Genomic DNA, 27162 nt, shown 5'->3' with positions numbered 1-27162 from the left:
TGCACATTTTGCAGACATTTTGGTGACTAGATTAGTTTGTACTTTGTGCATTTGTGTGTGTGTGTGTTTTGTCCGACTTATGTTGTGTTGCTGTTGTCAGCAGGTGTCTTGTGGTAGGCAGCACGGATCAGAGACGCTCAATTGCACAGTATATAAAAGCACAAAAAGCCTGCTAACCACCTGGCTTACACACACACACCCACACACACACACACACACACACGGACAATGGCCCTATCATTATACCACATGATAATAGTGTGTGTGTGTGTTTGTGTGTGTGTGTGTGTTTGTCGCTACCGTGTAATTCTAATTCTTTGAAAACACACACAGGTAGATTCCTGCTCTCTGACAAACAGACAGACAGACAGACAGAGGGAGTCGGTGACAGAGGCGGAAACACACCTTCCTCTGAGTGTGTGAATGAAAGAGACAAACAGCGTTGGAGTTTCTGTAGATGTTTGGGTTTGCTGCTCAGTCGAGGGTAGAAAAACACAGAGCAAAGAAACACCTGGGAGAGTATCAGAGCCTCCATCAGGTCACCAGGAACTACGCTCAGATTCACCTCATTCGCACCTATTATAAGTATACAACAAAGAAGTCAACCTGGTCAGTTATGATTTGGCTTAGCTTAGCACCTTGAAGCTCTTATACTTGTTATATGTTGTATCTTGTGAATTTTCCACTTGTAGAAATAAAAAGTAGACATTGTGGTTTAACAAGTAGAAGCAACACAGAAGTTCAGCTTCCTTACTCTGAAAGCTGTGACTAGCTTAATAGCTAAGAAAATATAGCTTGATTACAGCTGTCTGACAAAAACTGTGACACTTTTGTGCAAAAAGTGTTGTTTCTCTTTTCAATTTGTCTTTTGTAATATCTAGTCACAACGATATTATACAATTAAGGAGCTTCAGGAAAATGTCTTTTTAGTCATGTTAGCAGTGTTGCTCTAGGGATGGAAATGCCAGTTATTCGGTCAGTCCACTACTGTGGTTCAAGCTGAAATACCATGATCAAATTACATCTTACACCATATTCAAGCACTGACTTCAAGCAGTAAATTATATCTGTTACACTCTGACATCACACTACTGGCATCTGTCAGATATTGAGGTGTGCTTACAACTGAAGAACTCCTATTTTTGACACAATGTGCCTTCAGTTGTGACTGCCAAGTGATTTTAAACTGCTCCTCCTTCAGTATAATTGAAATGAGGTGACAAATGCAGAGTTATAATAGTAGATTCTCCAGTTTGAGGTTGAATTTCAAATATATTATAAATCTATAAACCTATATTTCCTGCACAGAGTCCATTATCAACTATATCAGGACACTGCAGTGTATTATTACACATACACCATGACCATTTACTACAAGCAAAAGGGTTTGTGGTCAGTTTAAATATTTAGCTAATAATTTAGCACAAAGAAGTACTGTTGCTGCTGTTGACCTTAACAACATTTCAGACACCTGCCAGCCAATCAGAAACATGTGTTGTTTGTGGCCATGGTTTCTGTCACCTTTTCATAAATACCTCAAGAAAAACAGCGATATGTCCTCAAGTTGACTTTTCAATCGATCTCAGGTGTTCAGTACAACCACTTTATTCCTCTCACGGCCACAGTGAAGTACAACTTGAGCGGTAGGGAGTAAAATGTTTTGCTCAAGGGTACATTGATGGTGGCTGGTAAGAAAAGGGAGCATCAAGTGTCCTTCTCTCTCCTGATCCATATCTACAAACTATCGCCAGGGTATCTCTTTCCCATCCCTGAAAAATGAAGCCCGTCTCTTCCCTCTACACCACCGTCATAAATATCTCAGTTCAGAGGTTGACAGCTCAAGCTTGATTCATTTTCACGCATGTACATATTTGGATTGGATCCCTGTCAAAAACAATTATAACGGTCCCCCCAGGATTTCAAACCCCCTCCTCCCTCCTGAGAGGCGTCTGCTGTCAAGACTGCTTGGATGATTTTCCGGAGTCGGGGTGTCCACATCTGTGCCTGATTAGCACAACAATAAAGCCCAGCACCCGCGACTTAATGAGAAGGCATCTTCAGCCTGGGCTCAAGGACCCCACTGACAAAGACGCTATACAACCACTACACAAGTGTTTTCCTCCAGATCCATTAGGCAGAAACCTGCCACTGCTGCTGCAAAAAAATAGATCTGATCAGAAAGAAATCTTAAAAGTAGTGATTCTCACATTCAGCAAATGGCTCTTTGTGCTCCGACCTGCACAAGAATGTAAACTGGAAAATAAAATGAGGCCAGACATGGAACCAAAAGAAAATCAAAACATCACCCACCGCCAAAATTAGAGGGGAAACCTGGCTCTATGATATGCTACCATCGATCTTTTCATTTAAACGGCAGCCTGTTTTTCTAAAGTTCAAATTACCAAAAAACTTTCCCATCTGTGCAGCCTGTTGTTACGGTCACCTCCCTGAGAGTCTGAGTAGTCTTTTGTGTAAATGTGAAATTACACAGGAGATGCAGTCAAATTCACAAATATACAGGAACATACACTTTATGTTTAAATTCCTAATGCTGTCTGTCAGAGCAGCTCACTGAGTAGTGGATACAGAAAACAATGGCTCTGCCATTATACCACTGTGTGTATATGTGTGTGTGTGTGTGAGAGAGAGAATCTCTGCCTGATATAATTCCCGAAGGTATTTGTTTGCTCCGTCAGGAATATTTTCAAGGATAGGATCACATTTTTTCAAGTCTGTCTTGAAACAATAGCGAGGTGTTTATATATGTATTGAAACAGGTTTTCCTCGCTGTAATCATTCCTCCTGTTCATACTAGCAATTAGAAGATCGCCTCCAAAATCGTTTACAATGTAAGTGATGGGAGCCAAAACCCACAGTCCTCCTTTTGAGCAAAAATGTATTTAAAAGCTTATCTGAAGGTAATATGAGGCTTCAGCCGTCTGAGTTAGACAAATAAAGTGGATATCTTCCACAGTTGCAGTCTTTTTTGTAAAAATTTTCCCCTGTGTCTCGACAAAGTGTTTTCCTGTTCTATTGCCGTAGACGGATCGTAACAAAACAAGGGAATTTGGCACTTAGAAGACTAACTTTGAAAGATATTAACTTGATTTAACTAATTTGGACGGCTGAAGCCTCATATTGGCTTCAAATAAACTTTTAAATACATTTTGGCTCAATACAAGGACTGTGGATTTTGTCTCCCATCACTTACATTGTAAGTGCATTATGAAGGGATCTTATAACAGTCAGTATGAACAGAAGGAATGATTACCGCAAGAAAAATGTGTCAGTGCTCATTTGGACTCCTGACTGTTGTTTTAAGACAGACTTGAAAAATTGTGAAGCTATCCTTTAACTAATTTAATCTTTTTCCCATTTCTTTATATTTTTAGGCAGATTGTTGTTATGGCTCTGAAGTCAAAATGTTCCCCTAATAGTTGTAATATGTGCTGTAAATGAAGCTGTAGACAGTATGCAGTGACCCTCTACTTTTATATTTACAACAATCTACTGACATCCACTGACTTGGCAGAAGCTTTGTTTAGAAGAAAGTGACTGAATTTGTAACTAAACATAGTGCAAATAAAACACTGCAAAGACTGAAACCTACTGACTGCTCCTTTGAAGGAGAACAAATGTGTCATTTAGAGTTACAGAGCTGTTCCATCTGTCTCTGTCTGGTTGACATTTTGTCCATTCATTATACAGTGCATGCTCTATGTAATTTGGTCATTTTAAATGTGCCACATGACACAAAAACTATTTAAACCCCATAAAAAAACAAAGTTTTTCATGCTAACTGTGATGGAGTATCTGTTTCTAAAGTTGTTTTTGACAATGACCTTGAATGACCTTCAGCTAATTGCTCTTTCTGAAGGAGAAAGATGAGCTCTGACAACTGTGACTGTGCAGAAAAAAACTACAAGGAATAGAAAGGAGACAAACAACTGATTATAAAACATAAAGGGTGTGTTTATCTCCCTCTCAGATGATGCAAAACATTTCTAGATACACAGCCTACGGTCCAGTATAAAAACAACACATATGTAATTGTAACAGGACAATATGCTCCAATTCAATTCAGTTGCAGTCACAATATTTTTATTTCAAATAGCTACTACTACATCAGTCTTTGGGTCAGTGTCATCCTTCTGAATTTGATATTTTTTTAATAATTTTGTATGTGTGCATGTAAATATGAATTAAAACCCCACGACTTCAGTATAGCTTCAACCAGGAGGAGGTAGGGCCCAGTTACAAGTAGTATGAGCTGCTAACGTCAGCATTAACTTGAATTGTGTTAATTAATACTACCTTCAGACAGCGCACAAGTCACCTTCATATAGCGACGTGCGTGGTACCCCTCTTATGATTTATGATACAGCTGCAGAGAGAGCGAACTTAGAAAGATCATTTTTTGACAACAGTATCAGTTCTTTTCTGAATTTCATGCAGAATTGGATCTGTGGTTCTGTATTAATGTAGCTGAATCTCTTGTGGCAGCTTTCCTACATGTATTGGTTAATATTTACACTCCTATAAGATGTAAGCATGTTAGTATTATCTCTTAGAAGTTCTCTACTTTTGTAGTTACCTTTAAACCACTCAAAATCATCCACACCCACATTTAGCATCTTTTGTATTTAACTCATGTAGAAATAGAAAATGAGATGTTTGTGGTTTAACAAGCAGGCAGGATACAGTTTGGAAGAATTTACTAACCAGCTAGCATTAGCGTAGCCTCAGTGACTGCACAAAGCACTGCAGAAGTCTTGACCTTAGCCTCATGATTCACACACCCCCCAAATCTGAAATAAACAAGCATCAGGTGACTCCTGAACTGAAGTGACTCCTAACGTTACCAAGCCATCTAAGAACACACAACATGTATATAAGACAACTTTGTAATTACTGCAAGTCACATTTCTTCTGAATGTCAGCTGAACACAGAGACCACATTGATATTGATGCCATGCCATTGGTCAACTGGCCCATTATTCCGAAATACTAATAGTTTGAAAAATGTCCCATTGGACCCAAAGTCAATAGTCGAACAGCCCATTATCCCGAAAACAAAAGCCCACTGCTCTGAAGGCCCTTTGCTCCAAAATACACACTTTCCCTTGATGTGCAAGTGATCATTTTAACCCAAACCATGATCTTTCCCTAACCCTAACCAAGTGTTCCTAAACCTGACCAGACCTTAACCACAGCACTGCCACACCATAAAACATTATCCTTTTTTAAAATCACATCAAAATACACTAAAATACTTCTGTTAGAGATTTTCCTCCGACAGCAGGAAACAGTTGAAGACTTTATTCACCTCGTTGTCAGTCATTTAAAATGTAAATTAACTTATCAAACAGACTTTTCACAATTCGCTCAGTTCTTCTGATAAATTCAGCGTCATGTTTGACAAAGCAGAACTCATTTTACTTAGTTTATTTAACTTAAATGAAATGAAATGAAAAGTCTTTCTTTGAGAGTCACACAAAGTCATATGTTGTGATTTATATTATGATTTATACATTATCTGTTAAATTGAGCAATATGTTAATGTAGTATGGGAAGTAGTAATAAAGCTGGCAGTCACTGAACTCCAACTGCAGAGTGTGTTTTCTCTGAGCAATGGGCCTTCGGAGCTGTAGGCTTTGTTTGTTGGATAACGAGCCGTTGGAGTATGGGCTTTCAGTCCAATGGGACATTTTTCAAACTATTGGGGTTTCGGAATAATGGACCTTTGGACCAATGGGCAGTCCCCCTGATATCAACCCTCTATTAATCCCGGTAAGACGGTGAGCACACCGAGTCCCTAGTGTAATGGAGCATTACTGGGATTAGTAACTGTAATATAGTTACTGAATTTCAAATTGTAATCTATTACACTACTTGATACTAGAAAAATAATATTACTGTAACGAGTTACAAAGTAATATGTTACTGCCCGATTGCCTTTATGTTTGTCGACTTAAATACAGAAACAGTTTTAAGTGATATAGTTCTCTTGGCTTTTGACTGTCTTGTCTTACACTATTTCAACATATACAGTGTATTTTTTGAGGCAAACAGCAGACAGCCCAAATCTATTAAGCCAAGTTTACCCAGTGTCCCTCCTCCCCTTCCTGTAAATGGTCAATTAATCTAAATCTCTCAGTGTTTATTGGTCTCCGTTAACTAAATGAGTGTAGACTTCTCCTCCCTCTTTGGGCTGTAAAATGAAAAAATGGTGTTAGAAAAAGAGACTTGCTGATTGGCACTGGCGCCCTGTGTGGCCTTGGAGGACTGAAGGGAGGTGGGGGGTGGAGGGGGGGGTCTCTCTGTCAGAGGGGAGCGAGGAAGTTTTACGAGCCCCTGTAATCACTAGGCGTTAAACTCAACAATTAGGAGCTGCTATTTTGTCACTAGTTTATGGCAAGAGGCTCGCTAGCTGCTCAGACGACTTTGCCAGGCGAGGGGGGAGGGGGGGGGGGGGGGATGGTCTGAGGTGGGGTAAAAACAATGTTAAATTTAATTAAAAAATAAATGAGAAGGTATCTTAGGCTTTGATTTAATAAATATGCTGAATGCACAAATTATGCAATTTGTGATGCTGAGTTGCAAAGTTAAAGATGTAATGTTTTACCCCAGAACTCCCTCATCAGTGAAATTCATGATCGTCACTAATATTAACGATGTGATCTACAGATTATTTTCAGAGCCAGCGGGATGCTTGAGTCATTGGGAAAATATATGAAAAGTTTGGTGGATCAGAAACTGTAAAGGTGACAAATGCTTTCAAATATACTAACTCAGAATGAGAATGTTCTTCATGATGTTTTATTAACAATGTCAATAAATAATAATTATTTATTGAGATATTTAGTTAAAATGCTGCTTATTCTACTAACCACAGGGGTGTCAATATTTGTTATGGCTGCACTGACCTATATTTTCATTTGCTGGCTCTACAGAGCATTTTAGCATCTTTCAGTTCATTGTTTTGGTTTCATGGTTTCAGTATCATCACACACATCAACCCTGTTTACAGCTGCATGAGGCAGCTGTTTTCTGTGGAAGTGCTTAGTAGACAAAGCTAGTGATAAACTGGTGAACATAGTGGTGCATTTAACAGCTAAAGAGCCAGATATTTCCCTCAGTCGGTGGAGATCAAACCAGAGCTAAAGTATTCATGAAGTGGACCAAAACGCATCTCCAAATGAATACTAATGTTGCTATGTGTCTGCTGGACTTGTAAACTGTTGCCAAAAACATTGTCCTAACACCTAATTAGGTTCCCAAACTGCTAAATATTGGCAGCAGATATGGAAATGTTGTCTCATTTGATGATAAGTGATGAATCAGTTTCTAATTAAAGTATTTCTGTAAGTAAATTAAGTAAGTAAATACGAGTAGCTGGATATTTATTATTAACCCATTTACAGTCGCAGAGACCTCGGAAAACTGTTTGCCATTCAATCAACATACGTTGTTTGACAAAATATGACATCAAGGGGAACAGGGGAAATTTGCATGCACCCGACTCTTTCATACGCAGTCGACGCTCAGACTAAAAATAGGGCTGTTAGAAATCTTAAAAGTTGTTGCGTTCGTGTGGGTGTGTTTTTATGTTCCAGAAAAAGAAATGTTTGAGTAATATGTTTGATGATTGGCCAAAACAGTGCGTTGCTGGATGACGTTTCAGTTTGACTCTCCTCCCTCTCTCACACACACACACACACACACACACACACACACACATACACACACACACACAGCATGGTGTCAATGAAAGGAACGGCCCCCCCCCCATCTCAACACTGAAATTACAGGTGTAGTTAGCCGAGTCAGCTCGGGCCTTAGAGGCGAGAATGTTGTGTAATTGGGAGACGATTACTTGCAGCTGCTTATCGTCTTCAACTGACCACCTCTAACCTTCCACAGCCTTCCTCTCTTCACCTGACTACACTTTCTTTCAGGTAAGTTCAAATTTGAAATGCTAATGGTTCACAAAACTTTTCTCCAGGGACACAAATTATCGAATATTTCTGGTTTAGGGGAATTTACGAAAGATCTCTCAGGCTCAAGTGTGTGCTCCTCTTAGACTGATCAGGTCCCAATTTATGCAATTCAATAACGACTTACTGTATTTTGAGTTACATAATCAAGACAAATGTGTCTCTGTGGGTAAAATAACTAGACTGAAAGATTTTTTGTGATTCAAGCTGAGAGTTATTGTCTTGAGCATATCCAGGAGACTCACTGAGGAATGTGTCACTGTTTAGAAGATGAATGACTGAATGGGAAAGTCTAAACCGTGTCAGCTTTTCTTTTTTCCACTAATGTCCATGAAGAGTCAGAAGCTACTGTATTATATCGTCCATAGATGAGTGAAATTTCTTTATGATATCAAAGTTATAAAACATAGCATGGCTTTGAAAGTATTACGATCTATTTCCTGACATCTGGGCTTGTTTTGAGTTGACATCTAACCTGGCTGCCTCCTGCACATCACCATTCCTCAAATGCCAGTCTCAGTACTGCCTGAACATGTAAACTGCCTCCAAACAAAAGTAGCATCCAGTATTTAAATCATACCCAATAACATGAGTAGAGGTCCTGTATCTTATTTTAAAACTTTCTTCATCTTGTATAGTCAATCATATATCCTCATCTCTTTTCTTGTCTTCTTATCCTTTATGGTCAATAGATAATCAAGGTATTTGATGTTAAACATCATTTGAAGACACTGAGTTTCTTGACATATTGGAATTTATTTGTTATATTGCCAAAGATCTGTGAAAGTTAAAGCTAACATGTTAGAATACAGAGTATCCTTAGCTTGGGTTCATAATCATTTCTAAAAATCAGTTTCATTGTCTGTTGGTATGTTGAAAATGCAGATCTCAGAGCAAAGGTTTCCTCACCTGACCTCTACTTATCTAACCTTACCTCGGGTCTTCCTCACCTGATCTGCCTGCCTCAGGTGACACTGCTCACACACTTGTCACCCATGGGTGCTCTGAGTTTAAATCACCTCCAAGCAAAACACATCCTTCTTCCTTGGCTGCCTTAAAGATAAATCTGGCCTTTCACACCTGTAGGGTTTGTGTGTTTGGTTCTTTTGTGGTTTCTTTTTTCTGTACAGGATTGTACTGAAGAGTTAAGAAACCAAGCAAGATTCATATTTCCCTATAAAGAAATAATAGCTCAGATTTTGGTTAAAGCAGAAAGACATTATGGAAAGACAACATGCAAAGCCAAACCGACTAGTGAAACATGAGCCATTTAGCAGATTTCCTGCCGAAACACAGTATTAACTGATTATTTTTGCTCTCCATGCTGAAATACTAACAAGACAGAAAAATGCTGAAATGTCTACAGTTGAATGTGCATGTGTTTGTTGTTTACATACAAGCAGGAAGAAGAACAAGAAGTCAATATTCTCAAAGATTGTTCAAGAGACATTATGACCAGTCTGCCAGAGGGATCATGGAAACACAGAAACGAGGACACTAGCCCGGAGAAAATACAACTTATTAAAAGTAAAATCAACTAAACTATTTTTAAGTTTTGGTTTTTATAAAGACTAACCCTGACCCCTTGAAATAACATTCATACATGTGTTTTCCCAATTATATCTCACTGGGAAATGTAATAACAGACAATGTTCAAAAGCAATGATTTTCAATTGAAGGATTTGCATACATTTATGCACAAGAGTCATACGTAGGTAGTCGGGGTGGATTTGCAAAGTGCAGGACTCTGCCAAAGTTAGCAAAAGATTGTGGTTTCAGTAAATGTTAAAAAGCATGTTGTGTCTTGTGCTGTAAGTCACTTTTTTCTGTATTAAACCAAAACCATGGTCTTTCCCTAACCTTGACCAAGTGCTTTATGTGCTGAAACATAACCATAAAAAGTTTAATAAAAAGTTAAGTTTCTACAGGAAGATATTTTATTGCAAGAGCAGATATTGTAATGTTGTCAGTGAACATTACACTCATATGTTCAGCATGAGTATTTTAGTGACTTGCCAGATATGTTAATTGACAACATTTCTTCATTATGTTAATAACAAACATAATGTGAGCGCCATCTGAAACATATTTGCTTTTGTCAATTAGTTAATTGTAGTTTCTAGGAGACACAGTTAAAATGACTTTGTCTCAGCAGGGAGACTATTCCACAGAAAGGGGGACGATAGGAGAAAATCCTGCAGCCTGTTGACTACTTTTTAAGTCTGCAGACAGACAGGAGCTGTGCATTCTGGGAACTCAGAGTGCATAATGGTACACAAGGTTTGAAAGAGATCAGACAGGTATGAGGAGGAATTCCCACTGAGCACTTTATGTTTTTAGTAGCACATTAAAGTCTGATCTAACATGAATAGGGAGCTTGTGAAGGGAAACCTAGATTGGTGTAACATACATACTGTAACCTTAATTTAAGCAGGTGAGATTAAGATCTCTCTTAGGAAGAGACACTTGTGTACAGCAAAGAGAAAGAAAACAAACATAGCTAGACAAACAAAAGCACATACAGCATCAGGAACAAGCACAGACATCACTAGACTTGAGTTTGAAAGTTTAAAATCAGCCAGTGGGAAGAGACTTTCAAGTTTTAAAATTTAATTTATAAAGTGCAAAGTAGTGCATGGCAGTCTTCCCAAGTTCAGTATTTATCTGAAGTGTAACTAGAGTTAAACAATCCTGAGATTTGGGTTGGTGAGCAATGGTTTTGACCTGGAGAAGAGACGCGATATACTAAGGCAGCTTTTGCAGGAGATGTTTATAAATCATTAATTCTGAATCATTTGGTCCTCTGACACTGAAACGGACATTGCTGCTGCTTGTAGCACAGTGTGCATGTTGTAACAAACGTTTCCATGCAAATGGAATTGCAGTCAGTGAGTAGGTTGTTGGTCAGTGTGTGATTCTGTGTGTGTTTTCAGTGTGGTTGATCGGCCAGTGACGAGGAGCAGGTGGTCAAGATCGTCCAGCTGAGATCTCCTGGGAGGCCCTCAGGTCACGGAGGTCAGTGTGCACGTGTTTGCACATGTGTACAATGCAACATATTCGAGCATATTGAAGCCTATAGGTAGGTCTGTGTGTGGGTGTGTGTGTGCGCGTGCATGTGTGTGTGTGTGTGTGTGTGTGACATGCTGTCATCAGTGTGTACAGACCCACAGCTGCAGTGCGGCTGATTGGTCCTCTGGGAGAGAACAGAGGAGCTTTCTGTCCACACACACAGCTTTTGTATTTGTGGCTTTTTAAAAAACAAACTGACTCACTGCGGAGTTGGGAGATAAGTAGTAGCATCGTTTCAAGGACAGGAAGCAACATGATTTATGGGAAATGTGGTCTTTGCTTGGAAACATCCCAAAAATCCTTTTGAGCCGCTTCATAAATGTACAGAGACGAGAGGGGGGAAAAGGATAGGGACAGGAAGGAAATAATTGAAAGAACCGGTGTTTCTGTTGAGTTTTGAGTTCAGTCAGAAGCTGAATTGAACACAAACACACAGAAACAATCCCACAAACACAGTTGGTGTGTCTGTTGCTAGATTATCAGCTGTTTGGGGCGGATTAACACAAAAAGTCCAGCAGTCAGAAAATTTGCTTCGCCTTCTGTCTGAACACACCATAAGATCATTGGCTTAATTCATCTGTTGTCATTTAGACATAAGTTTCCGTCTCTATACAAAACATTTTGGCATCTGGTGTGCGACACTGAGTCGTGGCTGCATCAATGATGCATCTTTACTTCTTTTGCTGTTGAAGCCTTAATTAATTATCATTGTGAATTGTCCCGCTTCTCACAATAAATCTCTTAATTCAATTTTATTTCAGCAATTTCATAATTCATCAGAGAACTCTGCTGCCTATTTTATTATGTCTGCATAGAATGAAAGGACACTAAGTTCATGTAATTGACAAGGAATATAAAGGAGGAAAACAGCTGGCCTCATTATCATTGTAGATGCATAAGATTTTTTTTAACTTCTTGAAAAGAAAAAAATAGTTTTAAGACTGATCCAACATGAAAAGACACTCCTCAACATCTTAAAATAGGCTCATTAATTGATTTATTAAAGTGATTTTATCTTCTCTGTGCTTAAAAGATGATACCATTTGAGAAGGCAAAACAAAATGTGTGTTAACTCTCTCTGTACATGTTTAACCTTGTGCTGCTGCAGCCTGAATGTTAATCTGACAGTTCAATTCAGTTCAGACTTGTGCCGTGTTGAAAATGTTACAGATATGGTACGAGGTCCTGTGTCGGCGGATTGTTGTCGAGACTTTTAAGTAAAAATGCCTTGAGCACTTATAAAGAATTTAGACTAACATGTAACATTGCTATCACATTTACACAACAAGCTGAAACAAGCCTTTTTGTATTTTTAACTTCATAAATTACTAAAATGATAATTGATTCATTGACAGAAAATGTTTCAAATAGTCACCTGAAAGATTCTTCCACATGTGATTTATAGGTTTGTTTACCCAAAAAAAAACACATCTTCTTGTGATGTCAGAGAGGTGAAGGGGCAAAATGTTTTTTAAACATAAATAGGTGATCTACGGCCCTGTTCACACCTGGCATTAAAATGTGTCTTGGATGATCTGAAGTGGACAGCTTTAAGTACAGGTGTGAATGCACCCAAGACATATTGAGGACACATTGAGATTTGATTGCTCAGACCACATTCGGAGGTGGTCTGGGCCGCTTATGACCACATTCTTTTAGCAGTGTGTACGTGAATGTGTCCTGGGCCACAGTGAATGTCCGTCTACTGACGTCCTCTGCGTAAGTAGAAGTACATACTCATTTGTGCCAATAGCATCATATTAAAGTGTGAAACAACAAGAAGAAGTCAACCAGAACAGGCAAAATGGATTCTCATGAAAGGAGTACACACGAAACAAGCTGTCTGATTTCCATTTGGGCCGAAGAGTTTTGATTTTGTCCGCAAGCCAAGGTCTTTGTAAACTTCTTTTAAGTGCATTGCTCCTTCCTGCCATCTAAAAACAACAACACACTTAGTCTTTGCAAACGGAAATGATGTACGCGTTTATTTGTATATAGAGCAGGGAAGTGAGATCCGATCACAAGTGGTCACTTGAGACACATGTGGAGACGCTTTCTAATGCCAGGTGTGAATAGGGCCTCTGATTCATCTCGTGTGGTTTTCACTAGCAAGGAAGTTGAGATAAAGCACTTTTTGGTGAGTAGTCCACAGACAACACCCACATCTCATATCTGAAGAATTTCAAGGAACAAAAGAAAACACTGACGAGGAACTGTGACATTAAACCTACACAAGTGAAGACAGGTAACTTTAAATTACAAAAAAAGTAATCTGACATCTCACACTGAGCAGTGCAAAGCTTGGGCATAGATTTGGGTATGGACAAAAGGGACATGTCCCTACTAACATCAAGGTGTTGCTGGATTGTCCCTACTGTACTTTTACCGATCTCAAACAATCTAGCCCCTACAACTCCAAGTAATGTTAACAGTAAGATCTCTGCAGAGTTGCCAGGTTTGTGTGTTTTCTGCAAAAAAGTGTGCTATAATGATAAAGAGTGAAAGAGCAGGATATGGGGGACACTCGACCTGTTGATACTCGACTGTTCTACACTTCCTAGTCACCCCACCCCTAGTTTCAAACTGAATGTGTGAGATTTAGGTAGGTAGTGAATTTAGGAACCCCGCAACTCATGACTCGTCTCACTGTCATAATTTGATCCATTCGGTCTGATAACATTTCAAAAGTCTAGAAGAGCCGCACGATTGAATTGTTTTATCCGCATTTAAGTTAGCTAGAGGGCTAAACTGGAAGTAGCCAGCTCAGCTGGCAAAAGTCACTAGTGCGCTTGCAGAACAGATGCAGAAGCAATGCGGAAGAAGTTGAACTTTTTTGGCTACATGTGCCACTGAGCAACTTTCATAGGAATGAACAGGGCCTTGCCTCCAATGCTGCAGTTCTCTTTATAGCTACATCCATGAATAAAACTGCTGAATGTTCTGACAGAGAACGTTGGATCAGATTGGTTGTTATTACTGTGCAGTTGATTCAATGTATTTGGTGATGTATCAACGTAATTTTAATGTAAGGCTTATAGGTGAAGAAGTTATCAGACACTGACATTTCAGAACAAACCATACTGTTAACTGTCTGTAGTTTCAGGCATTAATTTTATTAGCAAGCTCACAAGCTAGCTAGCTAGCAAACGGCTAACCTTAGATCATCTCTGAGCTAGCTTGCATGTAAATTTGCTAATTTCAGATTTTAAACATGGCAGTGTTTGAATGTCAACTGTGTGGGTACTGTTAAAGTTAGTTGTTTGTATGGGTCATAGACTTATAGCAAAGTTTATTTAAAACTAAGAAAGTGTCTGGTTATAGTTCCATGGTCTGAAGTGTCAAACTAACTAACTAGTTCTAGCTCGCTCAAAAATTATCGGCTAATGTTAGCTCTCTGAGCTAGTCTGCTTGTACACTTGCTAGCTAATGAGCTAATTGATGCACTTTATTATTTTAGTTAAAGTAGTCACATTGTTTCTTATTTCAATAGAATTGGGCCTTACGGTGTATTTACAGTCATTAATGGACAGTGAATTGAAGCAGAACCTTACACATCTTTCTTTGTTTTGTTATGCTTCAGATTAAATCTGTGATTGTTCGTTCTGAACCATTATTATTTTACACTTCACTAATAAACAACACAACTAATTAGGTTGCTTCTAAAGGTAACATTGTGTACCTAATTAAATTGAGGTTTGCCAAAGTGAAAGGGGTTGAATGCTTTTGCAAACAGCATATTCCATTTTTCTTTTTCTTAAAAAATATTTTGTGGCGTAAAACTCATGTTACTTAATAGTAATTCATTAAAAGTATTATTGTTGTTCATTAAAATATCATATATAGAAAAATATTAATGTATGAATTGTTATCTAGTGAAAGAGGTCAAAACTCCAGCAACACTTGTAGTATATAGAACAACTTTATCTATTGTTATCTAGTGAAATTAGTTATGTAGCAGGGGGTTTGAACGCTTTTGCAAGGCACTGTATGCATGTCACATTCTCATTAGGGACTGAGCCCCCCTAAAGGTTTGAACCTAGAATCGCCCCTCAATTTTTCTCTCGTAGATGGCCAAGGTGACTGGTTTTATTATCGGTTAGCAACCTCTATTTCTTCTACTCTGTTTATTACAGCCATGCATAATGTAGCCCATACCACCAACTTCTGACGAAACTACACTTTGCATTGCCTGGTTTATTGTCTCCAAGCCAGCTGATGGAAACGCGCCTAATTAATTTTCTTTCTTTTTTTTTTTGTTTTTTGCGACATTTCAAAAGTTCGTTTAAAATTTGCTTGACATCAGATTGCAACAAGACTACTATGCTGTCGTGAAACTCTTGAGTTGTGTTGCCCAAATCCACAAACTGAAAGGACAGAATCTCAGGTGAAGTTTGAAAACCTTACAGCAGCTAGTTACATTACTTACAGGTGTCTATACATTTATTTTATTGTAACATTTATTGTGACAGTCTATGATATGTTATTTTTATTTTATTATTATTTTATTATGTTATTAATTTTGGTCTCAGATTAATAGTTAAGTAGTCTATCAATAAAATGTCTAAATCAGGGAAAAAATCGTGATACAAGTCCGGTTTCAGACAAATCAGCAAATGCATATTCAGTAAAGTAAACATTTAGCAGAGCCAGGATCTTTGTGTGTGTATGTGTGTGCGCACATGTGCCTATGAAGAGCGATAGAGATCAAGTACACATACACAAGTATTTTGGCCGTCCGATAAAAAATGGCCCTAACAGAGTTAAAACCAAACCTACGCCCTTGGTGCAGAGTTCAGTATGGAAGCAGTTTGAGCTCTTGGCCTGAGTGGTGAACCGTGTAGTTTCGTGGTGCCACGCGTCTTTCCTGTGTTGGTTTATGGATGTGTGGCGACATAAGTGATTCCAGGCGTGTGTGGTAATGCCGTGACGCAGATCCAGCCAAAGAAAACCCTTCAGTGTGTGTTTGTGTTTGTGTGTGCTCTTAATCCTCTATCTGTAAAAGAAGTATTTGGTGTTTAAGATTGTGAAAGTGAGAACATTTTGGTTGTGTTTAAAAAAAGGAGACAAGTTTATAAGTGAGCATGTTTTTAAAGGTCAAAACATCCGTTCTTATGGTGTTGTCTTAATGTTTTCACATTTTAAAAGCTGTAAATACTATATTTTGGTTAGATTTACTGAGTGATACTGTGTGGAGGAGGAATAATAAAAAACATTATCCCAGTGTAATCATGTGTAATTGCCTTTGTGCGCGGATCACTATGTTCGTGCATTTATAAGAGCAACCCACGCTCTCCTTTTTTCCCCTAGAATTGCAGTCATTATGTCCACTAATTACCTGTGAAATGGCTCTCAGGCAGAGGCAGGCCTGCTGCATTCAGGCTGCCAGCAGGCGATTTTGGTTGGCACCGAGCCACCAGGGCAGATATCCAGGGCAACACATGCATACACATTTAAATTTTATATTTCAGCCCATTAGCACATAATTGATTTATTGTGACTGCAAGAGGGGAAAACCCTCTTTTGACAGCTCAGAATACACTTCATCTTGTACTTGTAAGTGAGGAGAAAACAGGTGGAAAGACCAAATGTGCTGTTGATTATCCTACTCAAAAGATGATTCTGGATTATTATAATTTGTTTTCGTAGTTTTGTCCATCATTTCTATTAATTATAACACTGTACTCACCGAAATAACAGATCTGGGAACATGGAGACACAACTTTAAAAAACTCTGAGGGAGTAAGAAACACGACCAGTCAGATGATCAGACAGGTTGTAAACAAACCAACAGTTTATCCAGTTTATCTAAACCACTTGATTGGAGGAAGTGTTGAAATTGCAGCTAATGAAGCTAAAAAAAACTACTTCTCAATGAATATAGCTATGTTACAGCAACACTAGGCCTTTGTTGAAAGTAAGCAACAGAAGTAACAGAAAAAGTAGTTTAGCATAGTGAAGCTATTATAAAACATAAAACACCTACTGTGAAGGAATAATATAAACAAATACACCTATTATTTTATGCATTTATTGACCGCAGAAACAAATAAGTATAGATGTCATGTAAAACATCAGATCTGTGATGACTAATGAGGAGACTGTTATGTTCCTCAAATGAACATAGAAAACAAACATAAATGTCATATTTCCATCTGCTTTTCCATCGTATCAGGTTTATCTGCTGCTCTTTTAATTACATCTTTCTGTTGTACCCTCTTCTTCTGCAATGGTTTGTTTTGGCAACTAACTTATTAACCACTAACTACTATTACTACTACTGAGAACCCTATATTTGATACCACTGAGACACCAAAACTGCTTCCACCTCAACATTACTTTATGACCCGGTTTAACCTCTGATAGCTGCTGTAATCTGCAGCCAGTGCTGAGTAATCGGAAACAAAATAATTTTATGACATTTCAGGTAGTGAAGGCTAATAAATCCATCTAAACTTTATTTCCTCAACATTATATTGACTTGATAGACTTTACCTGCTTTGATAATGAGCCTGAATGAATAGAACAAATGAATAAATAAATGAATCACTCCTGTGACAATTAGCTGGAATTAGCTTTATTGTTGTTATTGTTGAGTTTTGATTGATGAAGACATTTATATAGCAGCACCAATAGCACCAGACTACAGAATGAGCACCACCAATTGTTTATCTCAATTAAGCAACTACTAATATTTGTACTAACAGTAGTAGAGGGAAACACACATGAATTGGATTTTCTGGAAATTTAGTGAAAGTTTGCGGTACATTTGGATGGAAACTAGGTACATGATGCAGAATTACACATTTACCAAATAAAGTCAAGTCAAACTTGACTGTCTTTTGAAAACCGGAATGAGAGGGAAGGTACATAATCTGCCTGCATGCTGGAGCATCAAACTGTCATTCCTGAGCTTTTCTTCTTTAAAAGAAAATAACATCTAGCAATTTACCAGTACTTAGTATTTTTTTTACTAAATCTTGCTATATGAGGCATTTACAACAAACAGTTTGGGAAATAATTCTACCAGTAAAGTTTATTGTTTACAATCTGTCAGATCGTCACTTGATAAGTACGTTTCAAAACTGACTGAAAGTAATGGCCAAAAATACAAAAATTTAATTAACGAGGAGCGTTTGTGTTGCAAATGGCACTTTTGAAATCTAGAGTGGCGTGCATTGCTGTCTGCCACAGTGTCTTTTTGATACAATCACTCAAAAGTCAGAAATGGTGAAATTCTCCTTGTAAGGGCTGTAAATAGATGTTGGAAGTTTATATAAAAACTTATTGTATACTTTTAAAACCATCAGTCAATATATAAAGTAATACAAGATTCATAGTTAATTGGCTAAAATATGTTGTTTTGCCCAGTATGGCGCACAAACACACACACACACACACACACACACACATAAAAACTTGTATGTAAAACACAGACACATGTTTGACTCAACCCAATGGTTTGGTTGAAACCACTTTAATTGACTCATTCATGAACAAATAAACACACACTTGACCACAAGCGCTTACTCATTTATACACAGTAGCCAACAGCAAATATGTCTGTGATACTCTGACCACACATGGAGAAACACTGTGGCTGGTGCTGCTTGTGTTTGAAGCAACACACACACACACACACACACATAAACAAATATAGTCACACACAAATGAGGAGTTTCATTCCAAAATGCTTCACACATCCTAAACAAACACAAACACACTCAATCCACAACAAAAGTTACTGAATCTTCCAGCTTCCAGGATCATTCTAGATCTAGGTTTTTTGTTTGTTTGTTTGTTTTTGTTTCAGTAAAGTAGATCTTCACTTTCTCTCATTGTTTACTCAGATTTAAGAACAAAAACTGTTCAAAACGGCTCCACCACACACTCACAAACACAAATCTTTAATTGTCAAATGAGACTATTCCAGTCAGTTAAAAGAAAAGAGGGGAAAGTGAATGAGGGGATGTGACTATTTAGGACTAAATTCTCATTCATTTTTTATTTCTCGACATTTGGCACGACTCCCCAGATGAGCAGTGTTTTCAAACCTGCATTGTTTTCGCTGGTTGACTTGGACTCTGGTTTGTTTTCCCCTTTGATACAATCGTTGGGGCAGATCTGAACACAGTAGTTGAAGTCGGGTGCAGACCACAACAACTGCACCTCAAACACAAAATCTACTCTACAAGGTTTAACTAAACGGCTCCTGTAACCGGGTGTGCTTTGCATGCTGGGATGTGGATGAGCAAAATAAACAGTTGCTATCTGCCTGACAGAGAATGAATCGCAAACTGGACTAGCAACAAAGTACATTGCCTTCTTGATATTTGGGCAGAAAGAAGCTTCTTCAGGATCATCTTCCTCTTGCTAATTCCTCAGACACAAATGGAGCATAGCGTTAGTTCAGGCAGAGCAATGAAGTTGCACTTGTTTCACCTGATTGGCTTCAGTTGTCTTCAGTATGCTTCACAATCACTGACTCACAGTGCTGGGTGATATACTTTCAAAATCTAATATATTACATATTACTAGTTACTTTACAATACTGTCTGTGTAGAGTAACACGTTACTTATTAAACTACTTTTGCATTACTTTCACCAAAATAACCACAGAAGTACAACTAGGCATTATAAAATGCAAGAGTGTAATGTTGCATAGCATGTAATCGAAGCACAGAAGCTTAAGTTTATTGCAGTTTATTATAAATCCAGTGGTGGGTGATGTGTCGTGTGCCACCAGCCTCCTCACTTCTCGGGATTCAAGTACAGCAGATCCAGAGAAATCCAACTTCTGTTGCTTCTGCTTACTCATGCCTTCATCCTCGGCCTTTCTCCTCTGCTTGCTAGCAATGTCATTTCTCTCAGTTAGCTTAGTGCTGACGTGAACCCTCTCCAGGTGTTTCTTCAGGTTACTTGTGCTATTTCTTACTGTAGAGAGTTCCCTCAGCTTCCCTAGACATAGATTACACTTGACTATTATGTTGTTGTCCTTTTCTTTGATAAACTGAAAGTAATGGGAGTATACCCATTTCGAAAACGTGGAGTCTGCAGCCATCTCAGCCATCGAACTTTGACAACAGGAAATTCTTCCGGGGATATTATATGTTTTTCTGGTGGCAGAACGGTGTGCGATGTGGATGATTTAATTTCAGATGGCAACACATTACTTGACATGTAATAATATTACTAAAACCCTACTAGTATCGTGTTTATATTACTTTGTTCCTGCTAAAAGTAACATATTACTGTATCCAACACTGCTGACTCATCCACAGCTGTGTGGCTGGTAACATCTAATCACATTCATGCAGCTGTACACTGTCGTTTTAACCTGACACTATCACAGTTCAGCCGATTGCACTCTTGCCAAAGAGGTTTGATGCTGCGGCGCCCTCCACCACCCCAACCTCCTTCTTATATGGTATTTCTTATTGTTTATTTTAAGTACAATTTAATGTTCATGTATGTTTATTTGGGGGATTAGCTCACTAAGCAGAATCCTTGTCGCTGTTCAATCAGCAGAGCCAGCAAAAACAACAGAGCCTTTTCCGCCAAATCTAACTGTATAACCATTTGCTATAAATGGTCAATTCCTTTATATAATTGTCTCTGACTGAACTAATCACTAAGTGGAGTGAACATTCTCACATGACCTTTAGTGATACGTCCACTGATTTGGACCAGAATTACAGGTTTGAAAACATCTTTAAACACAAGATAAGTTTCTTTTGGAAGATAAACTTCTGGTCTCAATGTCAAAATATACTATTCTAAAGTTCAGATAAAGTTAAGGTTCTTTTTATTGGACAGTTAACTTTGTACAATAGCACTACCTTTGTGTGCTTTTGGCTCCTATGTGTACATATCATGTCACACTTCAAATTTGTAGGTATATATTCCCAATTATGGCTTAAATGGCTGTCTTCATGTCATTGCTACTGTGTCTTCTGTCTCTGGACAGCAGATGTGGTCCTATTTTCCATTTATAATTGTTAATTTTATGTAACATTCTCACCAGTTACAACTGACATGCCAAATCATTTCCCTTAATTAAAAAAACAATACATAGAATTCCTATCTAAGACATGTAGTTACAATGCTTTGAACCTTTAATTAAAGGGAGTGAAAACCAAGTGGTTCTAATTATAAAAGGATTAACTTCATCTTCAAAGTAATGTCACTTTCATCATCTGGATTCTCTGCCCTTTGTAGATATGGCATCTTAATTTACATGATGTGATTTCTTCTCCTGAATTTACAGTAAACATAGAGGAGTATACTTTTGTCTCAGTGACTGTCTTTAGAGCAGACAGGCCCCTCCCAGCATGCAGTGCCATGAGGCCCTCAGCAGCATGCATCATCTCAGTGAAAGAGCAGCCAGGTGGAGAGGCCCATTCACTGCAAACTGACCTTGACAGGGTTTGATTGAATCCCGCTTCCTCTTGCTGTTTCCCTCCCTGCCGCCCAGACAGCAGGAGTATCTCCCCCCCTCCTCCTCCTCCTCCATCTTTCATTCACCTCCGCTGACTGACATGTCCGATCAATGTGCTTTTTGTTCCCGTCTTGAGAAGTTTCTGCCTCTCTGTTTCACTTGCTTCTCTGTCCATCTTGTTTGTCTCCTTTCTTAGCCTTTCTCTTTCTCCCGCTCCCTACTTTCCCTCTTTCTCTCCCACAGCAGGATGAAGATATTTGTCACGCTCGACTGATTCCCGGCTGCGTCCTCTTTCGTTCTCTCTACATGTATCCCTCTGTTTCCCGCCTCTCTCCTTCACCCTCACCCTGGAGGATGAAGACGTATGTTGCACGACTGCCTCCTCGCTCACTTTTTAGTCTTAAATCTGATGTCACATGTACTGTTTTATGTTCAAAACAAATGCAAAGCAACTTTCTTAATACTGACAAGAGTTCTTTGAAAAAAAATCAGAATATAATTATTTTGGTCAAGAACATTTTTATGAAAAAAGAACAAATTGTTATGTCTGTATTTTTCTTGTTAATAGGCAATTTGTTTTTTAAAGTATTTTTAAAAAAATATAAACCATGAGGAATGTGCAGTGGTTTAGGAATATTTGCTCATTGGTCAACTATCCTGTTCCGATATCACTCAAGTCATCTCAATTAACTTTGCACAGTTAAAAGTTATTAGTAAATACATGGTTGATCACTGGTGCAAGAGTCTGCTGCCACATGTGAGGCTCTGTAAGGCCAGGGTATGCTTGAAACTAGTTCGTACAGTGGTGTACAAGACAAAAAAAGTTGTCGATATCAAGTGTTTACCTGCCTGGAGGGAGAAACTGGATTTATTCCTAAAGAAGACACTTAATTTCAGTTTCAGCCTGGAAACAAGATTTTCAATGTGTGATTTGAATGACAAGTTCTGATCAATAATAATAATAATAATAACAATAATAATACCTAAATACTTATATGTTGAGACCATTTGAATTTCAACCCCTTGAGATTAGACGGAATTTGCCGTTTGAAAATAGCAGGATTTTGGATTTGTCTGCATTTCACACCAACTCAAAAGTAGAGTCAGTCATTCGGGAGAAAGATTGTTGATATTTGTTCCTTCAGAAGCTCCGCCCCCCTCAAAGTCATGGACGAGCATTGCCAAGGCAAATACCAAAAGAGAAATATGGAATCCAGAGCGATGCCTCAGCTGTAGAAGTCACTTCTGTTCCTCTCACACATTACCACAAGAGGAAAAAAAACTTCATCTCATGCGAGCACAACAGTCCATCCACACTCTCCGCACCTCTGCAACCTCCCCACTTCTCACTGGACCTGCGTTCAGCGTCTGTCCACAGAAGCAGCTGTCTGCCTTCCTCAACACAGTGATTGGCATACAGCTACAGTTAGATGATATATCATTCCATAAGTAAAAACTTTGACCTGCCGGTGGATTAAAAGGTCTGCAAGTTCTTTAGGATTCAACCTCTTGAGAGCTCAAATATCTGTACCAAATTTCATGGCGATCCTTCAAATAGTCATCAAGATATTTCAGTCAAAACCAAAGATGGTAACTTGCTGGTGGCAGCAGAGGAAAAGTCAGAGAGTTCATCCTCAGTGGGGACCATGAATGTCAAATGTGCAAAGTTTCATGGTAATTCACTGGCAATGTGTGGAGATATTTTATTAGGCCATGACACTCGTAAAACATTTTCATGCGTTCACATTAAATTATTTATTTTGTCATACATGCTCTCTGGGTTCAGTTGAGCGAATGTTCTTGAGACCAATTAAATAATCTACCAGGGACAAGTGGATGACGCTGGGGCCTGTGTTCTGAACAGAGCAAGAGGTCAATCTCCCAAAAACATGTTGTATTTCAGAAGGACAGTGGGAAAGTTAGGGTTCTTTATGTCTCCCTGCAGGCCGCTCAGTTGGCTCTGTGTTATCGTTCTAGAGGAGCCTGAATGTCAGACTTTCACTACGTTTATCTGTGTTTCTCAGTCTCTGCGGTCCTGAAATAGAGATTGATAAACAACACTCTACCTCAGTGCTGCCCGTGGTGGATACAGGTGATGTCATTGCTTAACTTCTCTGCCAAAATAAATTTACTACATAATGATCACACAGCATGAATTGATGGCCATGCTCAGTGTTTGGAAACAAACTTTATGTAGCCATGAAGCTAAACCTCCAAAACAAACATACATATATTGCTTTTGTTTAATAGTCCATACTACATGTCAACTTCATGGGTTCTTGTGGGCTCCCCAGGGTGTATGTGCTTTCATGATTCCCTCCAAGGACTGTATATATCAGACAGATACTGAATCTTCACTCAGATGTTATACTAACCTTTCAGGAAGGCATGTGGTGATGGTGCTGGTGACTGGAGAAAAATAATGGAGTCCAGTAATACCTTGGACATTTAGGATAATCCTAAATTGTGCACGTTTGTCTTTTCCTTGACATTTTTATTTATTTACACTGATTCAAATGGTAACTATGCTTTTGTGAATGATTTGTAAGTAGCTGACTTGAGCCTAAAGGAAAAGTTCAACATGTGCATATTCGCTTTCTTGCTGAGAATAAGATGAGAAAACTGGTACAACTCTTATGTCTGTATGTTAAACATGAAGCTACCGACAGGAGCTGGCTATCTTAGCTTAGCACAAAGACTGAAAACAGGTGGAAACAGCTAGCACAGCTCTGTCCAAAAGTAACAAAATCCACCTACCAGCATCCCTAAAACTCGAAAATTAACATTTTACATCTTGTTTGCTTAATCTGCACAAAAAACTAAGTTTAGAAATGACAAATTGCCATTTTACAGGGGGTTATGTGCCACCATATTTCCTAGTCTGGACCACTGGCCAGCAACAAGTAGACCCCAGAAAGTTACTGGTCTCAACCAAGAAATAGTCCTGCACTTAACCATTTGAAAAGAAACATCCTTTTTTTGTGTTTTTTGCAGTGGATTGCAAATGTTAGATACATAAATTACATTTTCAGATTTATCTGCCTCAGAGTGGACCTGGCCTGAGTCATCCTCCAGAGGAAGATGGTTAGATGGGTGCAGATGACCCTCAAGTGAAAGTTGGAAGTGTAAGAGGCTGTGAGAAACATCCTGATCCCTGATGACAGATGTCTGTCGACTGGCGCTCTTAACCAGAGGACAGAAACTCGAGCAGATAGTGAAGAGACACAGATAAAAAGACAGAGAGGAAGAGGAAAAGAAAAGACAGAGAGGCTGTGTTTAGATGCAGGAACATCTATTTATTACTCTGAAAAATAAAACAATTTGCTGCATGACCAAGTCAATTCCATTTTTCAATTTTAACACTGTTTTGATTTCGAAATATATTTGTGCTGACAAGGTGATGCAGACAGCAAATTGGATTGTTCAATTTAAGTAAATTGGTGCATTTATTCAGCACAAAGCTCCTCTTTTCATTCAGAAGTGAACACTGACCCATTAGAAAAATCTAATCCAAAGTTTGAAAAGACACAAACACGCTGTACACTTTTGTATCTGTGTGCAAAACATGCTACAGGCTACTCAATAATGGCAGCGCTTCTGTTTTGTTTATCTGTTCTAATTGAACACAAAAGCAGCCTGTCACAGGTAAAAGGTTTCGGGTTCAATTCCCACTGCAAACATCGCCTAATATTCATTAAAGGTGCAGTGTGTAGTGTGGTATCTAGCAGAACGGACTTGGCAGGAATATATTCATAAGTACGTTTTAATTAGTGTATAATCACCTGAAAATAAGAGTTGTGTTTTTGTTACCTTAGAATGAGCCCTTTATATCTACATAGGGAGCATGTCCTCTTCCACGGAGCCCGCCATGTTGCACCACCATGTTTCTACAGTAGCCCAAAACGGACAAACCAAACACTGGCTGTAAATAGGGCCTTTCACGTTTTTCGCGGCCACCGTAGGTTCTCCTACACATTTGGAGGGAGGGGAGGGGGCTGCAACCTCACAATTAGATGCCACTAAATCCTACACACTGGTACTTTAAAGGCTCCGAGCCAGTCACCCTCAAACCAGTAAATACTGTACCACATGTGTACCAACTTACTCCAAACAGGGTAGAACATCAGATAAATATACTATGTGAAAATATTGAGTTTTTAAAAATTAATTAATTAATATGGTCATTTCACAACAACGATCCAGTGTTGAAAAAAATTCTTTCATATCTCCACTGGTTAATGTTATAACTCTTAAGATTTCAAACAACATTTGTAGTCTATATTGTAGTTTCCATTGTTAGCAGTGGAGTCCACCATTCCCTCGCAGTATTCAACTTCCCTTCACACACACGCGCTCACCACACACACAAGGGATTCACAAGAAGCGATGCATGTATGTACTTCAGCAATACTGTTTGCAATTTTGTCTGATATCATCATTAAGTAATGATTCCTCCCTCTGCTACTTCATATTAAAAGTATTCAATTTTTGGTGAAATAACTGGTAGGAATGGCTTTTATTGTGAAACAGCCAAAGGAAATGCAATATATTTGTCAGCATGGTCAGTGCTGACTGTCTGACTGCCTTTTTTTTTTTTTTTGGTGATTTTTGACAGTGGATCATTGTTAAATATTGCATGAAGTAATGGAACAAGTAGGAGCAGCCACAGCGAGCTGCTGATGAAGAGGCAACAGGCTGCACACCTTCAACTTCTCAGCATGGTAACAAACTCTTTTTGCTGTGTGTTGTGTGGAAAACTACCCACACTGTGCACTTAAAATGAGATCAGATTGTGGTTGATCACAGCACGATGAAAAAAGTCTTTAATTAAAAGTCTTTATTGAAACAAAGTGAATCCTCTGAGCCAAACACTGTGACCTGTATTAGAAAAACACCTGCTACTGCCGCCGGTAACCACGGGTGTTTCCAAATAAAACAGCACTGAAATCTCAGGGATTATAACTTAACGCTCACAAGTTCTCTCTGCCTCTCTTCCTCACCCTCTATTTCAATGTCTGTCACTCTCACCCACTTCTCTTCACTCCATACAAATCTAATAGAGCGTTAAGCCTCCCAGGTGTACGGAGTCTGTAACAGCCTGGAACAGGGCTTCCACCCTGGCTGGAAATCAGAGAACTGCATCATAAAAAAATAAGGATAAATCTGATGATATTCTATATTTTACATATTGTCAATGAATCCAATGAAAAGACCAAAACCATCAATGAATTTTCTATGTATCTAAAGCCTGATATATCTTATTCCTCTGTGCCACAGACCTCCGTTGTTTTTTTTCCCTCAAACTATTAAAAACACATCAATGAACATGTTGCACTGGATGACATGTTCCTCTTTATGACAATAAACACACACTGTAATTTATTCTGAGTCAACATACACCATCTTGCTGCAGTAAATATTCACTAAATGTTTATTTACTCCTATTTGAGTAATGTTTGCTAAAAACTACAGTTCCCAGCTATTTTAGCAAATTAATTAGCCTTTTTTTTAATGAAACTGTATATTTCAGAACCATTTTTAAAGATTTACATCTTCAGAAGGAAAAAAGATGTAAATCAATGTTGGTAAATCAGAAAGTGTTGACAGACAGATTAACCTGTTATTGATGTTTGTCTTTCATGGAATTTGTTAGAAATAGGA

General features: G+C 38.5%; 1 long non-coding RNA gene across 3 annotated transcripts; it reads left to right on the top strand.

Annotated features, from left to right (window-relative positions):
- The first annotated feature begins 7868 nt into the window (after positions 1-7868).
- Positions 7869-24782, top strand: LOC121910667. 3 transcript variants are annotated; one of them, XR_006099704.1, is made up of 5 exons: positions 7869-7958; positions 8883-8965; positions 9401-9524; positions 10931-11012; positions 24534-24782. It is a non-coding gene; the product is annotated as an uncharacterized LOC121910667 (long non-coding RNA). The 3 variants fall into 3 exon arrangements; XR_006099705.1 differs by lacking the exon at positions 8883-8965 and having other exon boundaries at positions 24549-24782; XR_006099703.1 differs by lacking the exon at positions 8883-8965.
- Positions 24783-27162: the final 2380 nt, after the last annotated feature.

This window comes from Thunnus maccoyii, chromosome 13 (genome assembly GCF_910596095.1).
Source record: "Thunnus maccoyii chromosome 13, fThuMac1.1, whole genome shotgun sequence".
NCBI classification, from domain to species: Eukaryota; Metazoa; Chordata; class Actinopteri; order Scombriformes; family Scombridae; genus Thunnus; species Thunnus maccoyii.
The sequence above is the reverse complement of the archived record's forward strand: the minus strand, read 5'-3'. Positions and strand labels throughout refer to the sequence as shown.